We start from the raw sequence: 16633 nt of genomic DNA on the forward strand, positions 1-16633 counted from the left end.
TGGCTGAGCACTGGGAGTTCCTGAGTCCCAGAGAGGGAGAACCAGCAGAGGCCAACTTCAGGAGCCCAGACATAGCCTTGAACCACCGGGGAAGTGCCAGACACCAGCACAAACAAGAAACAGCTGAGACTATTGCTGAAGAGCAACAGTGCTGGAGAGCAGCCCCAGGGGAAGAGGAGACCTCAAGCAGCCAGACCCCTCCCCAACACCTCAGGAAACTGAAGGCTACAATACACAAGCCAGTTAACTAGACTCACAATACCCAGAAAAAGAAAACTGGGACAAAGAGCTCTGAGCCCCCAAAGCAGAAATTCATTGTAAAACCAGGAAAAGGCTAACCAACATGAAGAACACACACACAAAAACAAAAAAAAAACAAAAAATGAGGACCGTTGATTCTTTTTGTGCAGATAGGCATGATCAAAATACCAATTTGGAAGAGGATAACAATGACAGAATACCCACATCTGATACCTGAAAAGGGAATGTGAACTGCTCTCAAGCCCAAAAAGTATTACTGGAAGAGCTAAAGGAGGATTTTAAAAACCAAATTATGGAGGTACAAGAAAAAATGGAAAAAATGGAAAACAAAATCCACTGATGAGATCAAATCCCTAAAAAATAAGATTAGTGAAATGGCTATGGAGATTCAGAATGTAAATAGAGAAAATGACAACATGAGAGGTGAAATCAACCAATTGGAAAAGGAGACTCAAAAGCAAAATGAAAAGAGAAACTCATTAAAAATTAGAATTGAGCAAGTGGAAGGCAATGACTTTACAAGGCATCAAGAAGTAGTCAAACAAAATGTAAAGAATGAAAAAAATAGAAAAAATGTGAAATATCTGATTGGAAAAACAACTGACCTGGAAAATAGATCCAGGAGAGACAATTTAAGAATTATTGGTCTACCAGAAATCGATGATGAAAAAAAAGAACCTTGACAGTACCTTCAAAGAAATTATCAAAGATAACTGCCCAGAGGTCCTAGAAACAGAGGGTTAAATACTGATTGAAAGAATCCACCAATCACCCCCTGAAAGAGATCCCAAATTGAAAACACCAAGAAATACTATAGCCAAATTTCAAAATTACAAAGTCAAGGAGAAAATACTGCAAGCAGCCAGAAAAGAAACAATTCAAATATCATGAAACTACAGTCAGGATCATGTAAGATCTCTCAGCTTCTACATAAAAGACAGGAGAAATTGGTATTCCAAAGGGCAAAGGAGCTGGAATACAACCGAGGATCAACTACTCAGCAAAATTAAGCATAATCTTTCAGGCAAGGAGATGGACATTCAATGAAATAAGGGAATTACAGACCTTCCTGATGAAAAGACCAGAAATCAATGGAAAATTTGATCTTCAAATACATAATGCAAGCGAGACATAAAAAGGTAAATGAGGAAAAACCTCCACAAACCTTATTAATCAATAACGGCAAATTAGTTACATCTTTATATAGGATTATATCATCTTATGTATGTTTTATACATATTATATATATATATATATATATGCATATATAAGGCAATCTTGAGAATAGTACAGCTATTATGACAATTGAAAGGGATACAAATAGATTGTAAATGTCTGTATAAAATAACCAACATAAGGATAAACAACATAATTAAGAGATGTAAATGGAGGATTATGGGAGAAGAGGTAAAGAGGTAAAAGAAAAGGGTAAATTAAATCAAATGATGAGGCACAAAAACACATTATAGCAGAGGGAAAGAAGGGAGGGAGAAGTGGAGTATTTGAGCTTTACTGTCATCGGAACTGGTTCAAAAAGGGAATAACATACCCTGATAAGCATAAAAATCTAACTTGTCCTACAGGTCATAAGTGGGGAAAGGGGGATAAAAGGGAGGTCATGGTCAGAAGGGAGGGAAGAAGTAGTAAATGGAAAATGGTAAGATAAGGGAGAGGAATCAAGAGGGAGGGTAAACTGAGGAAGGCGGTGGTCAAAACAAAACTTTGCTGAGGAGTGGAAGTGGAAAGGGAGAAATAAAAGCATAAACAGGGGGGAAATAGGATGGAGAAAAAGACATTGTTAGAAATCATAACTGTGAATGTGAATGGGATGAACTCTTCCATAAAACAGAAGCAGATAGCAGAATGGATTATAAACCATAATCCTATAATATGCTATTTACAAGAAACACATTTGAAACAGGGGTATACACACAGGGTAAAAGTAAAAGGCTGGAGTAAAATATATTGCACTTCAGCTAAAGTAAAAAAGCAGGTGTAGCAATGCTAATCTCAGACAAAGCAAAAGTAAAGATAGATTTAATTAAAAGAGATAAGGAAGGACACTACATCCTGCTAAAAGCACCATAAACAATGAAGCAATATCATTGTTTAATATATATGCACAAAGTAGTATGGCATACAGATTCTTAGAGGAGAGCTTAAGAGAGGTAATGGAAGAAATAGACAATAAAACTATAATAATGGGAGACCTCAACCTCCCCCTCTATGAACTTGATAAATCTAACCTCCAAATTAATAAGAAAGAAATTAAGGAGGTGAACAGATGTAAGGTGCTCTTGAGAGCCTGATGAGCTTGGGAGTTGAGGCCCACGGACAGTCCTGTGGGAAAAAAAGGAATTATTTGGGCTGCACAGTCCGGCTCGGGTCCTCCTCCTCTGACAGGGCAGGCTGTGAACAGCACATGCCCCTTTCCAAATAAGCACTGGACACGAGTTGTCCATGAGCTGTGATGCATGGCCCTGGGGATCCTGATATGCTTAGAGGATCATGAACGAGCTTGCTTGCACCCAGAAACGAAGGCTGGTACTGCATAAAGACACTGCTTGCTGAAACAATAAATGGAGTTGCTTTCATCTTTGGCTCCTGCTCCTTCATTCTGTGCGATGATCAAAGGGTCTCAGCTGTCCTTAGACCCTCACTAGAGGTACCGAGAGCTAGCAAACAGAATTTTAGAAAAGACAGATATGATAGACCTCTGGAGAAAACTGAATGGGGATAAAAGAGGATATACTTTCTTCTCAGTGGTACATTGCAAATACTCAAAAACTGACCAGGTACTAGGACATAAAAACCTCACAATCCAGTGCAGAAAGGCAGAAGTAGTCAAAGCATCCTTTTCAGATCACTATGCAATAAAAATTATTTGTAATAAAGAACAATGGAAAAAATAAGCTAAAAATTAATTGGAACCTAAATAATCTAATGCTAAAGAATGAGTGGGCCAAAGAAGAAATCAGTGAAACAATTAATAACTTCATTCAAGAGAATGACAATAATGAAACAACATACCAAAACTTATGCAATGCAACAAAGGTAGTTCTTAGGGGAAGTTTTATATCTCTAAATGCTTACATGAATAAAATAGAGAAAAAGGAGATCAATGAATTGGGCATACAACTGAAAAAGCTAGAAAAAGAACAAATTGAAAATCCCCAATGAAATACCAAATTAGAAATACTGAAAATCAAAGGAGAGATTAAGAAAATTGAAATCAAGAAAACTATTGAATTAATAAATAAAACAGAGAGCTGGTTTTATGAAAAAAACAATAGAATAGATAAAACTTTGGTCAATTTGATTAAAAAAAGAAAGAAGAAAATCAAATTACTAGTATCAAAAATGAAAAGGGTGAATTCGCCTGTAATGAAGAAGAAATCAAAACAATAATTAGGAATTATTTTGCCCAATTGTATGCCCATAAAGTTGACAACCTTAGGGATATGGATGAATATCTACAAAAACATAAACTGCCCAGACTAACAGAGAAGGAAGTGAAATTTCTAAATAACCCCATCTCAGAAAATAAATTGAGCAAGCCATCAATGAACTCCCTAGGAAAAAATCTCTAGGGTCAGGTGGCTGTACATGTGAATTTTATCATACATTTAAGGAACAATGAATTCCTATACTTTGTAGACTATTTGGGAAAATAGGTGAAGAAGGAGTCCTACAAATTCTTTGTATGACACAAATACGGTACTAATACCCAAACCAGGTAGAGTCAAAACAGATAAAGATACTCATAGATCAATTTTCCTAATGAATATTGATGCAAAAATTTTAAATAAAATATTAGCAAAAAGATTGTAGCAACTTATCAGGAGAATAATATACTATGACCAGGCAGGATTTATTCCAGGAATGCAAGGCTGGTTCAATATTAGGAAAACTATCAGTGTAATTGACCATATCAACAACAAAACTAGCAGAAACCATATGATCATCTCAATTGATGCAGAAAAAGTCTTTGAAAAAATACAAAACCCATTCCTATTAAAAACACTATAGAGCATAGGAATAAATGGAGCCCTCCTCAAAATTAAAAATAGCATCTACCTAAAACCATCAACAAGCATTATTTGTAATGGGGATAAGCCAGATGCATTCCCAATAAGATCAGGGGTGAAACAAGGATGTCCATTATCACCCATACTATTCAATTTGGTAGTAGAATTGTTAGCTGTAGCAATAAGAGAAGAAAAAGAAATTGAAGGAATTAGAATAGACAAAGAAGAAGTTAAATTATCATTTTTTGCAGATGATATGATGATTTACTTAGAGAATCCTAGAGAACCAAGTAAAAAACTACTTGAAATAATAAACAACTTTAGGAGCTAGGATTGAAATCAAGAATCACCTACCCAGCCAACCTGAGTAAAATACTACAGGACAAAATATATTCTTTTTTAACAATTATTTTATTATTTAATATTTAAGTTTTCAACATTGATTGCCACAAGATATTGAGTTATAAAATTTCTCCCCACTTCTACACTCCCCCACTCCATGATGGTATATTCTGACGGCCCCATTCCCTGGTGAGCCCCCCATTCTTTCACCCCACCCACCCCATCCCATTTCCCCTTACTTTCTTGTAGGGGAGGATAGATTTCTATGCCCCATTCCCTATATACTTTATTTCTCAGTTACATGCAAAACCAACTTTTTTTGAGCATTTGCTTTTAAAACTTTGAGGTCCAAATTCTCTCCCTTCTTCATTTCCCACCCACCCTCCCTCGGAAGGCAAGCAATTCAACACAGGCCACATATGTATCATTATGTAAAACACTTCCACAATACTCATGTTGTGAAAGACTAACTATATTTCCCTCCATCCTATCCTGTTCCCCTTTATTCAATTTTCTCCCTTGACCTTTGTCACTTTTCAAAAGTGTTTGCTTTTGATTACCTCCCCCCCATCTGGCTTCCCTTCTATCATCCCACCTTTTTATCCCCTTCCCCCTACTTTCCTGTGGTGTAGGATAGCTGATTGAATGTGTATGTTATTCCCTCCTCAGGTCAAATCCTATGAGAGCAAGATTTACTCTTTCCTGCTCACATGCACCCTCTTCCCTTCCAACAGAACTGCTTTTTCTTGCCACTTTTATGTGAGATAATCTACCCCATTCTATCTCTCCCTTTCTCCCTTTTTCAATATATTTCTCTCTCATCCCTTAATTTAATTTTTTTGGATATCATCCCTTCATATTCAACTCACCCTGTGCCCTTTGTTTATACATATATATATATATATATATATATATATATATATATATATATATATATATATATACATATTCCCTTCAAGTACCCTAATGCTGAGAAAGGTCTCATGAATTATACACATCTTCTTTCCATGTAGGAATGTAAATGAAACAGTTGAACTCTAGTAAGTCCCTTATGATTTCTCTTTCTTGTTTACCTTTTCATGCTTCTCTTGATTTTTGTGTTTGGAAGACAAATTTTCTATTCAGCTCTGGTCTTTTCACTGAGAAAGCTTGAAAGTCCTCAATTTCATTGGAAGTCCATACTTTTCCTTGGAGCATTATACTCAGTTTTGTTGAGTAGGTGATTCTTGGTTTTAATCCTAACACCTTTGACTGCCAGAGTATCATGTTCCAAGCCCTTAAATCCCTTAATGTAGAAGATGCTAGATCTTGTATTATCCTGATTGTGTTTCCACAATACTCAAATTGTTTCTTTCTGGCTGCTTGCAGTATTTTCTCTTGGATCTGCAAACTCTGGAATTTGGAGAAAATATTCCTAGGATTTTTCTTTTTGGGATCTTTGTCAAGAGGCAATCGGTGGATTCTTTCAATTTCTATTTTACTCTCTGGCTCTAGAATATCAGGGCAGTTTTCCTTGATAATTTCTTGAAAGATTATGTCTAGGTTCTTTTTTGGATCATGGCTTTCAGGTAGTCCAATAATTTTAAAATTATCTCTCTTGAACCATTCTCCAGGTCAGTGGTTTTTCCAAAAAGATATTTAACATTGTCTTCCATTTTTTCATTCTTTTGATTCTGTTTTATAATATCTTGATTTCTCACAAAGTCTCTAGTTTCCACTTGCTCTAATCTAATTTTTAAGGTAGTATTTTCTTCACTGATGTTTTGGACCTCCTTTTCCACTTGGCTAATACTACCTTTTAAAGCATTCTTGTCCTCATTGGCTTTTTGGAGCTCTTTTGCCATTTCGATTAGTCTATTTTTGAGGTGTTATTTTCTTCAGTATTTTCTGAGTCTCCTTTAGCAAGTCATTGCCTTGTTTTTCATGGTTTTCTTGCATCACTCTCATTTTTCTTCTCAATTTTTCCTCTACTTCTCTTACTTGCTTTTCCAAATCCTTTTTGAGCTCTTCCATGGCCTGAGACCAATTCATATTTTTCTAGGAGGCTTTCAATGTAGCCTGTTTGACTTTGTTGACTTCTTCTGGCTGTATTTTTTGATATTCTTCATCACCAAAAAAAGATTTTAGAGTCTTAGTCTGAGTCTGAATTTGCTTCCTTTTTCACTGCCTGGCTATGTTTCTAGCCAACTACTTGACCTTTGAGTTTTATGTCAGGTTATAACTGCTTGTAGAGTAGAGAGTGCTTTGTCCCAAGCTTTAAGGGCTGTGCTGCTGTTTTCACAGCTACTTATACTCCACTTTCACGACAAGCTCTGTCACAGCAGCACCCCTCCTCCCCCAAGAACTGCCAACCAGATTTGTGACCTAGATCCAATCAGGGCAAAGCAAGCCTTGCACTTCAGCTTTGGTCTGCATCTTGATTCTTCCCACTGTGTGAGCCAGGGACTCTGGAAGCAGCTGACTGTGGAGCTCCACCTCTGCACCACCTTCCCACCCCCAGGGCTGGGGGTCAGACCACACTCTAACCTGATCTACCATACCAGTTTGCCTACTAACCTGCTCCATGGTCTTTGGTGTTTATGGGTTGATAAGTCTGGTAACTGCCACAGCTCAATGATTCATGGCCCTAAGGCCAGCTCCTGTCTACTCCCAGTCTGGTCTGTGCTGGCAAAGTCCACTCTGGGCTGTGTTCCACTCCCAGCATTGTGCGATAGACCCTTCCCAGTAACCATCCAGGCTATCATGGGCTGCAGACTTTCTTCTCTCTGCTATTTTGTGTGTTCTGCAGCTCTAGAATTTGTTCAGAGCCATTTTTACAAGCGTTTGGAGGGATTTGGGGAAGAGCTTAAGCAAGTCCCTGCTTTCCAGATGCGATCTTGTCTCCACCCCCCTCCAAATATACACTTTCATTTAAATAGAACCTTTATCAGTGAAAAGACCAGAGCTGAATAGAAAATTTGAATTTCAAATACAAGAATCAAGAGAAGCATGAAAAGGTAAACAGGAAAAAGAATTCATAAGGGACTTACTAAAGTTGGACCATTTTATTTACATTCCTATATGGAAAGATGATACTTGTAACTCATGAGACCTTTCTCACTAATAGGGTAGTGGAAGGGAATATACATACATACATACATACATACATACATACATATATATATATATATATATATATATATATGTATATATATAGACAGAGGGCACAGGGTGAGTTGACTATGAAGGGATGATATCTCCAAAATAAATTTAAGAGGTGAGAGAGGAATATGTTGGGAGAAGGAGAAAGGGAGGCACAGAATAAGGTAAATTATCTCCCATAAAAGTGGTAAGAAAAAGCAGTTCTATTGGAATGGAAGAAGTAGAAGAAATGAGTGAATCTTGCTCTCATCAGATTTGATTTATGGAGGGAATAACATACACACTCAACTGGGTACCCTACCTTACAGGAAAGTAGGGAGGAAGGGGATAAGAGAGGGGTAATGATGGAAGGGAGGGCAGATTGGGGGAGGAGGTATTCAAAAGCAAACACTTTTGAAAAGGGACAGGGTCAAGGGAGAAAACTGAATAAAGGGGGACAGGATAGGAGTGAAGGAAATACAGTTAGCTTTTCAAAACATGAGCATCGTGGAAGTGATCTACATAATGATACATGCTTCATCTATGTTGAATTGCTTGCCTTCAAATGCTCAAAAAAAGTTGTTTTTTTCATGCAACTATATCATTAAGGCAGAATTCATGACTTCAAAGATAACCATGAATATGCCTGAATGGTCCAGAATCACAGGATATAAGGAATTCTCTAAGTAGAAGGCAGAAGAGTTAAAGCATTTATTGAAACTCAAAAGACCAGTATGCCCATCTCACAATAGTGACCAGGAGGCCACAGAAAAATGTTATGGCAGCAAGCCAAGCCATACTGGTGCTCTCCCCCCTCCCCACCAATGCCAGGGCCCTCCCACAAGAAGACCACCCACTGGTCTCAGGCCCCTGCTCAGCACTCTCCAATCTCCACGAGGGTCAGTCCTGTTTTTTGTAGCACCTGCCACCATCACCACCATTTCCACCACCATCTCCAAGCTGTGTTCCAGCTAGCTGACAGCTTCCTCTTTCCTTCAGCTCTTAACTGCTCTTACCAATTGCCTCACCAACTGCCTCTCCAACTGCCTCTTAGCTCTGCTCCAACCATTCAGCAAGCTCCTCCCACCACAGGCTTCCATTGGCTCAAGTCCTAGCCACTCCCCCCAGGATCCTGACAGCCCTGCCCCCAAAGCCCACTCAAATGGGCAGGGAAGATTTTCTCATTCACTGATTGCCTTTACAGCTACTGAGAAATAAAATATATAGGGAATGGGGCACAGAAATCTATCCTGCCCTACAAGAAAGTAAGGGGAATGGGGATGGGGGGTGTGGGGTGAGAAATCAAGGAAGACTGCCCTGATATTCTAGAACCAGAGGGTAAAGTAGAAATTGAAAGAAGCCACCAATCACCTCCTGCAAGAGACCCCAAAATGCCAAAATGAAAACTGCCAGGAACATCATAGCCAAATTTCAGAGTTCCCAGGTCAAGAAGAAAATATTGCGAGCACTTGGAAAGAAACAATTCAGGTGTCATGTATCCACTGTCAGGATAACACAAGTTTTACCAGCTTCTACCTTAAAGATTGAAGGACTTAGAATAGGATATACTGAGGACAAAGGAGCTAAAATTACAACCAAGACTTGCCTACACAGCAAAAGTGAGTATAGTCCTTCAGGCAAAAAAAAATGGATACTCAATGTGATAGAGGACTTTCAAGCACTCTTTATGTAAAGACCAGAGGTCAAAAGAAAATTTGACTTTCAAACATAAGATTAATAGGAATGGGAAATCATAGGGTACTTATTAAATTTAAACTTTTTATATTTGTACATGGGGTGATGATTTTTGTAACTCATAAGACTATTCTCATTATTAGGATAGTTAGAAGGAGTATAAATAGAAGGCACAGGTGTGAGTTGAATATGAAAGGATGATATCTAACAAGGGGGGGTGAGAGAGGAATGTACTTGGAGAAAGAAAAAGGGAGAGCTGGAATAGGGTAAATTATCTCACATAGAAGAGGCAAGAAAAAGCTTTTACAGTAGAGGGGAAGAGTAGGTGAGAGGCAATGAATGGACCTTACTCTCATCAGAATTGGCTCAAAGGTAGAATAACATAAACACTCAATTACTTATAGAAATCTATCTTACCCTACAGAAAAGTAGTAAGGGACAGATGTAAGAGAAGGGGGTGATGGTAATAGAAAGGAGGGCAGATTAGGGGAGGGGTAGTCAAAAGTAAAACACTTTTGAGGAGGGACAGGATGAAAGTTGAAAGAGAAGAGAATAAGGGAGTGGGGAATAGGATACAGGGAAATTCAATCAGCAATAGTAACTGTGAAAAAAATTTTGAAATGAGTTACTCTGCTAAAGGCCTTATTTCATTCCAAAGTTGACAAATGATCAAAAGATATAATCAGTTTTCAGGAGAAGTAATCAAAGCTATCTATAGCCATATGAAAAAAATACTCTGACTATTGACTGGAAGAATAAAAATTAAAATAATTCTGAGGTACTCTTTCATATCTATTACATTGGCTAATAGGACAGAAATGGTAAATGACCAATATTGGAGGCAAGGTCAGAAAAATGACACATTAAGAGTTGTGCAATGAATCAACCATTCTGTAGAACAATTTGGAACTATGCCCAAAGGGCTACAAAACCATGCGTACTCTTTGACCTAGAAATACCACTACTAGGTCCGTATCCCAAAAGACATAAAAAAAAACAAAAAAAGGAAAAGGACCTATATGTGCAAGAATATTTATATCAGCTCTTTTCTGGGGACAAAAATTAGAAATTGAGGGGCTGCCTGTCAATTGGGGAATGGCTGAACACATTGTGTCATGTCATGATGGAATACTATGGTACTATAAGAAATTATGAGAAGAATGCTCTCAGAAAAACCTGGAAAGACTTGCTTTGGCTGATGCGAAATGAAGTGTATTATGTTCAAAGTAACAGCATTATTATAAGTTGATCAGCTGGTGAATGACTTAGCTATTCAACAATACAACAACTTGGAAGGACTTATGATGAAAAATGCTATCCATCCCCAGAAAAGGAAAGAACTGATGATATCTGAAAACATATTTTTTACTTCATTTTTCTTGAGGTTTTTTTTGTCTATGGTTTCTTTCAGAACATGACTATTATGGATATGTTTTACATGACTACACCTGTATAACTATCAAATCACTTGCCTTCTCAATGGGGATAGGATGGAGAGGGAGGAACGGGAAGAATTGGAACTAAAAGTTTTAAAAACAAGTGTCAAAAATTGTTTTTACACATAACTGGGGAAAAATAAAATATTTAATTAAAAAAAAGAAAATGTTAGATGTGAACAACTCAAGTATAAGGGAGCAAGAGGGGAGAAGAGCAAGGCAAGTGAGACTGATAGCTAATTCTGAAGAATGAACGATGATTATATATCTATTGATTTACTTGGTCCCTTCACTGCCTGAACACCAGGGTTTTTGTATTTTCTCCTTTCTTTCTGGGTTCTCTAATACTGGGACTAGGTTAGTGTCTCTCTTTTCTGCCAGCCCTCATAGACTCCATCCACTCATAACTTCAAAGCATTCATGCACCTCATTTCATTTTAACTACTTAACATATTTTTTAAACAGATGAATATTTACTTTAATGACAAAGCAAAAACAAATATACATTTTTTCCCAACGCCTCAGGACCCCAATCTCACAAAGACTTCAATCAGTAGCTAGCAGAGGAAGATTAGGTTTATAGTTTAGCTCAGTTTTTTCATAGCATTAGTCAAACCAGTTTCCAAATCCCAAAACATGGGTAATCTTCCCAGGATCCTAGTTGCTCCTGTGGAGCAACATCTGAGCTGGAATTTTTGGCTCCTAAGTTCTCATGGATTGAGATCCCCGAAGATTCTACTCTCCGAACCCAGGAACTACAAAAGACAGATGAATCCTAACTCCATTTGTTGAAGTTCTATGTCCAGGGAAAAGTAGAAGGTGACTCTCAAGTACACCTCCAAACCTTTGTGTCAGTTGCAGTTAGTGATATGGATGGACAAAAAAGAGTGAGTCTCTGTGAGTTAGACAGTGGAAAGGTGCAGGCAGACCAGACTAGGCAGTCAATGGAAAGTACCTGTTCCTAACTTCGCAATAGGCTAATGGATTACATATACATTCATCCTGTCTCCTAGAAGTGATTCCCTAATATAGCCCACTTGGGTGCTTCCATCTTAGGCGTTCTGAGCATATGCCAACCCCATTATACATATAGTATGATATAAACTAATTAAAGAGATAAGATTTTTTTTTTTTTCCGAATTATTGTTCCATATAAATTGAAGAGTAATTCATTGGGTTACTCATAATACTTAGAATACTATTTTCTATTTTGTTCAGTTTCAAAGTCTGGAGAACCACATTACTCTCACAATAGTTTTTTTTTTTTTAACATGGAAATTTCCCCAAACTGTTGACACAGAGAAGAAATTGCCATTTCTAATGTTCTATAAATAGGGAGTATTTTTTTTCATAAACTAATCCATTTCCTCATACATAATTTACTTTTGCAAGCATCTTTGGTGATTAGAAGATTTATGTCATCTGCATAATCCAACAATAAAGGAACACAAGTCTAACAACGTTCCTCCACTTTTCACAAAGTTCTGACATGGACACCACTTTGTCTCTCTTCTTTGTTCCATGTCATAGCTGAAGACTTGATTAGACTTTCTAAAAAGTATTTTATGAAAAATGCTGCTCCTTTTTTCTGTATTGCCAGGATTATGTTTTTTATATTTTTAGTCCTTTTCTTAACATTAAATTTTCTTATTTTCTTCTCCATTTACTCCTTTAAATAATTTTATTTATAATGCAATATACTCTTAAAGTGATTTTTTTCTGTAACTCTGTAACTCGGTAGTTGGTAAATGCTACCTTACTCTGTTATTTATCTTTTTATATCTAGTTTCCTTCTCCCTAATGATAACATGAGCCTTTACACATCAAGGGATATGTATTATGGCATTCTGCATCACTAGCACATGGTTCAGAGTTTGTTGCATAGAAAGAAAAGGAAGAAAATAAGAGTTTATTAGCAACTACTATATGACACACACTATTCTAAGAACTCTCCAAATATTTTCTCATTACATCCTCACAAAAACTCTGGGGTGTAGGTGCTATTATTATCCCTGTTTTGCAATAGAAGAAATTTATACAGACAAGAATTAAGTAACTTTGTCAGGATCACACTGCTAGGAAGTGTCTGAAATCAGACATGAATTCAGATCATGTGGATTGTAGGTTGAGACCTCTTTTGACCAAGACATCTAGCTGCCTTAATTGACCTAACAAACAAATTTCCAGCTAATACACTGTCTTAAATAATGGAATTTTTGTTTATTTCACTGAATTTTTCAATTTACTCATGGATTGCAGCAACCATTTATGGAAATGGTCTTTTATCCAACAAATCCAAATTCAAAATCCCTTTAAATCTACCAGATTTTGTAAAAATTTTCTAAGTTTTGTGTAAAACTCAAAAGACTTGGTGAAGCCAGGTAAAGGCTATAATTAGAAAAGAAAATGAATAATTTTTGTGGGAGGGATTGCCTGATTTATCTTTCATCTATCTATCTATCTATCTATCTATCTATCTATCTATCTATCTATCTGTCCATCTATCTATCTCTTTATGTAGCAACTGAAAGTATCTAGATATAAGTTATAGACATTTTTATATGTGGAAATGCTTCAAGATTCTCCTCCACCAACCATCATTTTGACTATTTAGATTTCAGGATTCAAACTACATTACCCCCTACTCAATAATCTCCAGTGGTTCTCTATTATCTCTGGTATCAAATATGAAATCCCCTATTTCGTTTTTAAAGCCCTGCATGCTCTGACCCCTTTTTATATTTCCAGTCATCTTACACTGTATGCTATGATTCAGAAAAAAAAATAAAATCCTTGTTGTTACTCTCCTGTAGCACCCCATCTTTTACCTGCCTTTTTACTGGCTGACCCATTGTAACAACAATGCTACTTGCCGCTACCGTGGCTGTGTAAAGCCAATAACACAAGTACACAGGAGGGCTACTAGCACAGGCTCTTTGATCTGCTTTTCTAAGGAAAGCAACTATAAGGGGTTGACAATCTTACTTTAATTAAACATTCATATATTATTCACTTAGTTCAGGGAAAAAAAAGTCAGTAGCCTGAACTTTCAGAGGAAATACAAACAGAAATTATAAGAAGAAAGAGTAACAGAAACCAACAGACAGACTTCTATCTGTCTGACCAAATCATAATACATAGTTACCAGGGAGGGAAGCACCAACATCTGGGTTTTCAAAGTCTGGGGGGGGGGGTGTTCCTAACAGCTACCCAGAGTGTCATCTAGCCAAACCACATGACCACTCTTTCAATGAGTGAAACCCCCAAAACAAAATGACAACCTCAGATCATATATGCACTTCTCAGGTCCCTGGGGCTTAGTACCTGCTTAGCAAAAGGGTGTATTGCCTGGGACCTGGAGCTTTCTAGTTTCTTAAGCAGGTCATCAAAGATTCTTGATTGAAACAAAGACTCTTGATTCGAACAGGATTCAATCAAAGGCATTTGATTGCCTTTGTGCTGAGAAGCACCCCTAAAGAAAAAATAAAGGCAAAAAGTCTCACCCTGCTTGCCATCACACCCCTACATCTAGAATGTTATACCTCAGCACCACTGGCTCCTGGCTTCTCTTTTTTTCCTCTAAGACCGAGGTCAAATCTTACAATTCTGCAGGGAGTAGTTCCAATCCCAATCCCTGCTCTCTCCAATGACATCTCTCTGGGATTACCTTTATGTGTGTTGTCTCCCCCGTTAGAATAGAGCTCTTTGGTGGTAAGGGACACTTTATTTCCTTACTTACTTTTTATATTCGACATTTAGCACAATGTCAGGCAAATAGTAAACTTTAATAAAAGTTTTTTGACAGAAAAAATCACACGGAGAAAATCCACATTTCAGCGGAGAGAATGATTGGTTTGGACTCTTATAACAGCTGCCCCTTTCTGACTGTTCATCTCATTTGGCTCAAAAATCCCCTTCACCTACAAAATGAGGGGATTGAACTAAGATGATCTCCCAAATCCATTTTAGCTATAATTCTAAGATCCTAATTATTGAAATATTTTAATGAACCAAAAGTAACTACAACTAAAAACCATGAGAAATATGCTTGCTGCACACATAAAGCTCAAGTCCCACTTCTCTGTATAAAAGACTTCATATTCTCTGTACCACAACTCATTCTCTTCCCACTCCTCTAACATACTTAGGCAATGCTCCTACACTTCTCTACCTCAAATGTTACTTACCAGTTTACTCTGTTGCTGTTTATCTTGATTTGCATGTGGCCAGGCCAATCACCAGCCAAGGAATTTTTTTTCTAATGTTCAGGTAATAGTCTTATTAAATAGGATATGAATGCTTCAGTTCATTCTCCAATTATTTTGCTCTGAACTTAACTTGTTTTGCAGGCTTGTGGTCTCCTTTTTTCTACTGTCTTTCAATATCTGATGAATCCCAAGTATTAATCCTAAGAAAGAAAGACACCCAAATCCATCCAAGTTGTTCCCCTTTCCAATCACATATACCCTTTTGGAGTATTACAGTAGTATATTCTTAAAATGTATTTAAAGAAGCTATTGTTAATACAATTGAGAGGTCTTCTACTTTACTGTCTTCTTATTCTTGGATCTGAGTAAGCACCAATCCTATCCAATATCTACTTTAATCCCTTGGACACCATATATTACATTCAAAATACAGGCAGTATTACTAATTCAATTTTAAGGAAATAAGGATTTCTTAATTTTAAAAATAAAAATAAACTGGTCAATAAATACTTTCACTACATTACATTTTGTCCAGATCCATACTATGTGTACTAGTAACTCAGCAAGTTTCAGGATGGACTTTGCTCAACCTCTGATTTTTTTTTTACCCCCAGTGCCTTAAATTGCATTGATAGTTATTTTTAAATAAGTTCTTTACCTTCTGGTTTTTTACCTGGTAGAACTTTTTGAAAATAGTGACAAAAAATTTATACCTATTTAAATAAAAATGTAACTGTTTCTTTAACCTTTATGATACTTGTTAAGTATTAATGTAAATTGTTAACAACTTGAGTTCATAAAGTAACTCAATATTGAATAAAATCTTATGAAGTAATATGTAGATACAATTTAGTTCATGTAATGAAATATATAGAAAAGTATATAAAGCATTGAAACATTAAATTTTACATTTGCTTGCAGTTTTTTACAACACAGAGGTCATTATAATGCCTCCTCTGAAAATGGAAACTTCCTTGTTAGTTATGACTGAATTCAGTGATAGGATACCCTTTAGAAAAGTGTTGTTCAGGAAAACCTTTACAATATGGTACCTGACTCAGTTGAGTGAAACTAAATAAAGGATTTCAGACTATATGGTATAAAACTTTTCAAAACTTTTCAAATCAAAATTTACTTTATGATTGAAAACCATTATAATTGCTGTAAAATTAAAGAAAAAATAAAATGAAACCCAACTCTTCTTGCCCCCAGTGCTTTTCTTAGACTTTGACATCAAGACTACATTTTCTGTATTAACTTGGTAACAGAGTCATGTAACCCACTGATAAATGTCACTTCAGTAGTGACAGTCTCTACTGTAATGGATAAAAGCCAAATGGATGTGCAGGAGTGACAATGAGAACTGAACATGCCAGCCTGCAGACACTTCCTTCTAACCTTAGTCTGCAGACATTTAACTCTTTGTAGTCAAAGCAGTGTACACTTTGTTACACATGTTTAGAAATGATTTTTACCAGCAAGTCTCAACTAAAATTCCCTCTCCTGCTGTCATCCCTTGCAGGAAGCCACTTTGTAAAGTGTT

The sequence above is a fragment of the Trichosurus vulpecula genome, chromosome 1 (assembly GCF_011100635.1).
Source record: "Trichosurus vulpecula isolate mTriVul1 chromosome 1, mTriVul1.pri, whole genome shotgun sequence".
In the NCBI taxonomy this organism is placed as follows: Eukaryota; Metazoa; Chordata; class Mammalia; order Diprotodontia; family Phalangeridae; genus Trichosurus; species Trichosurus vulpecula.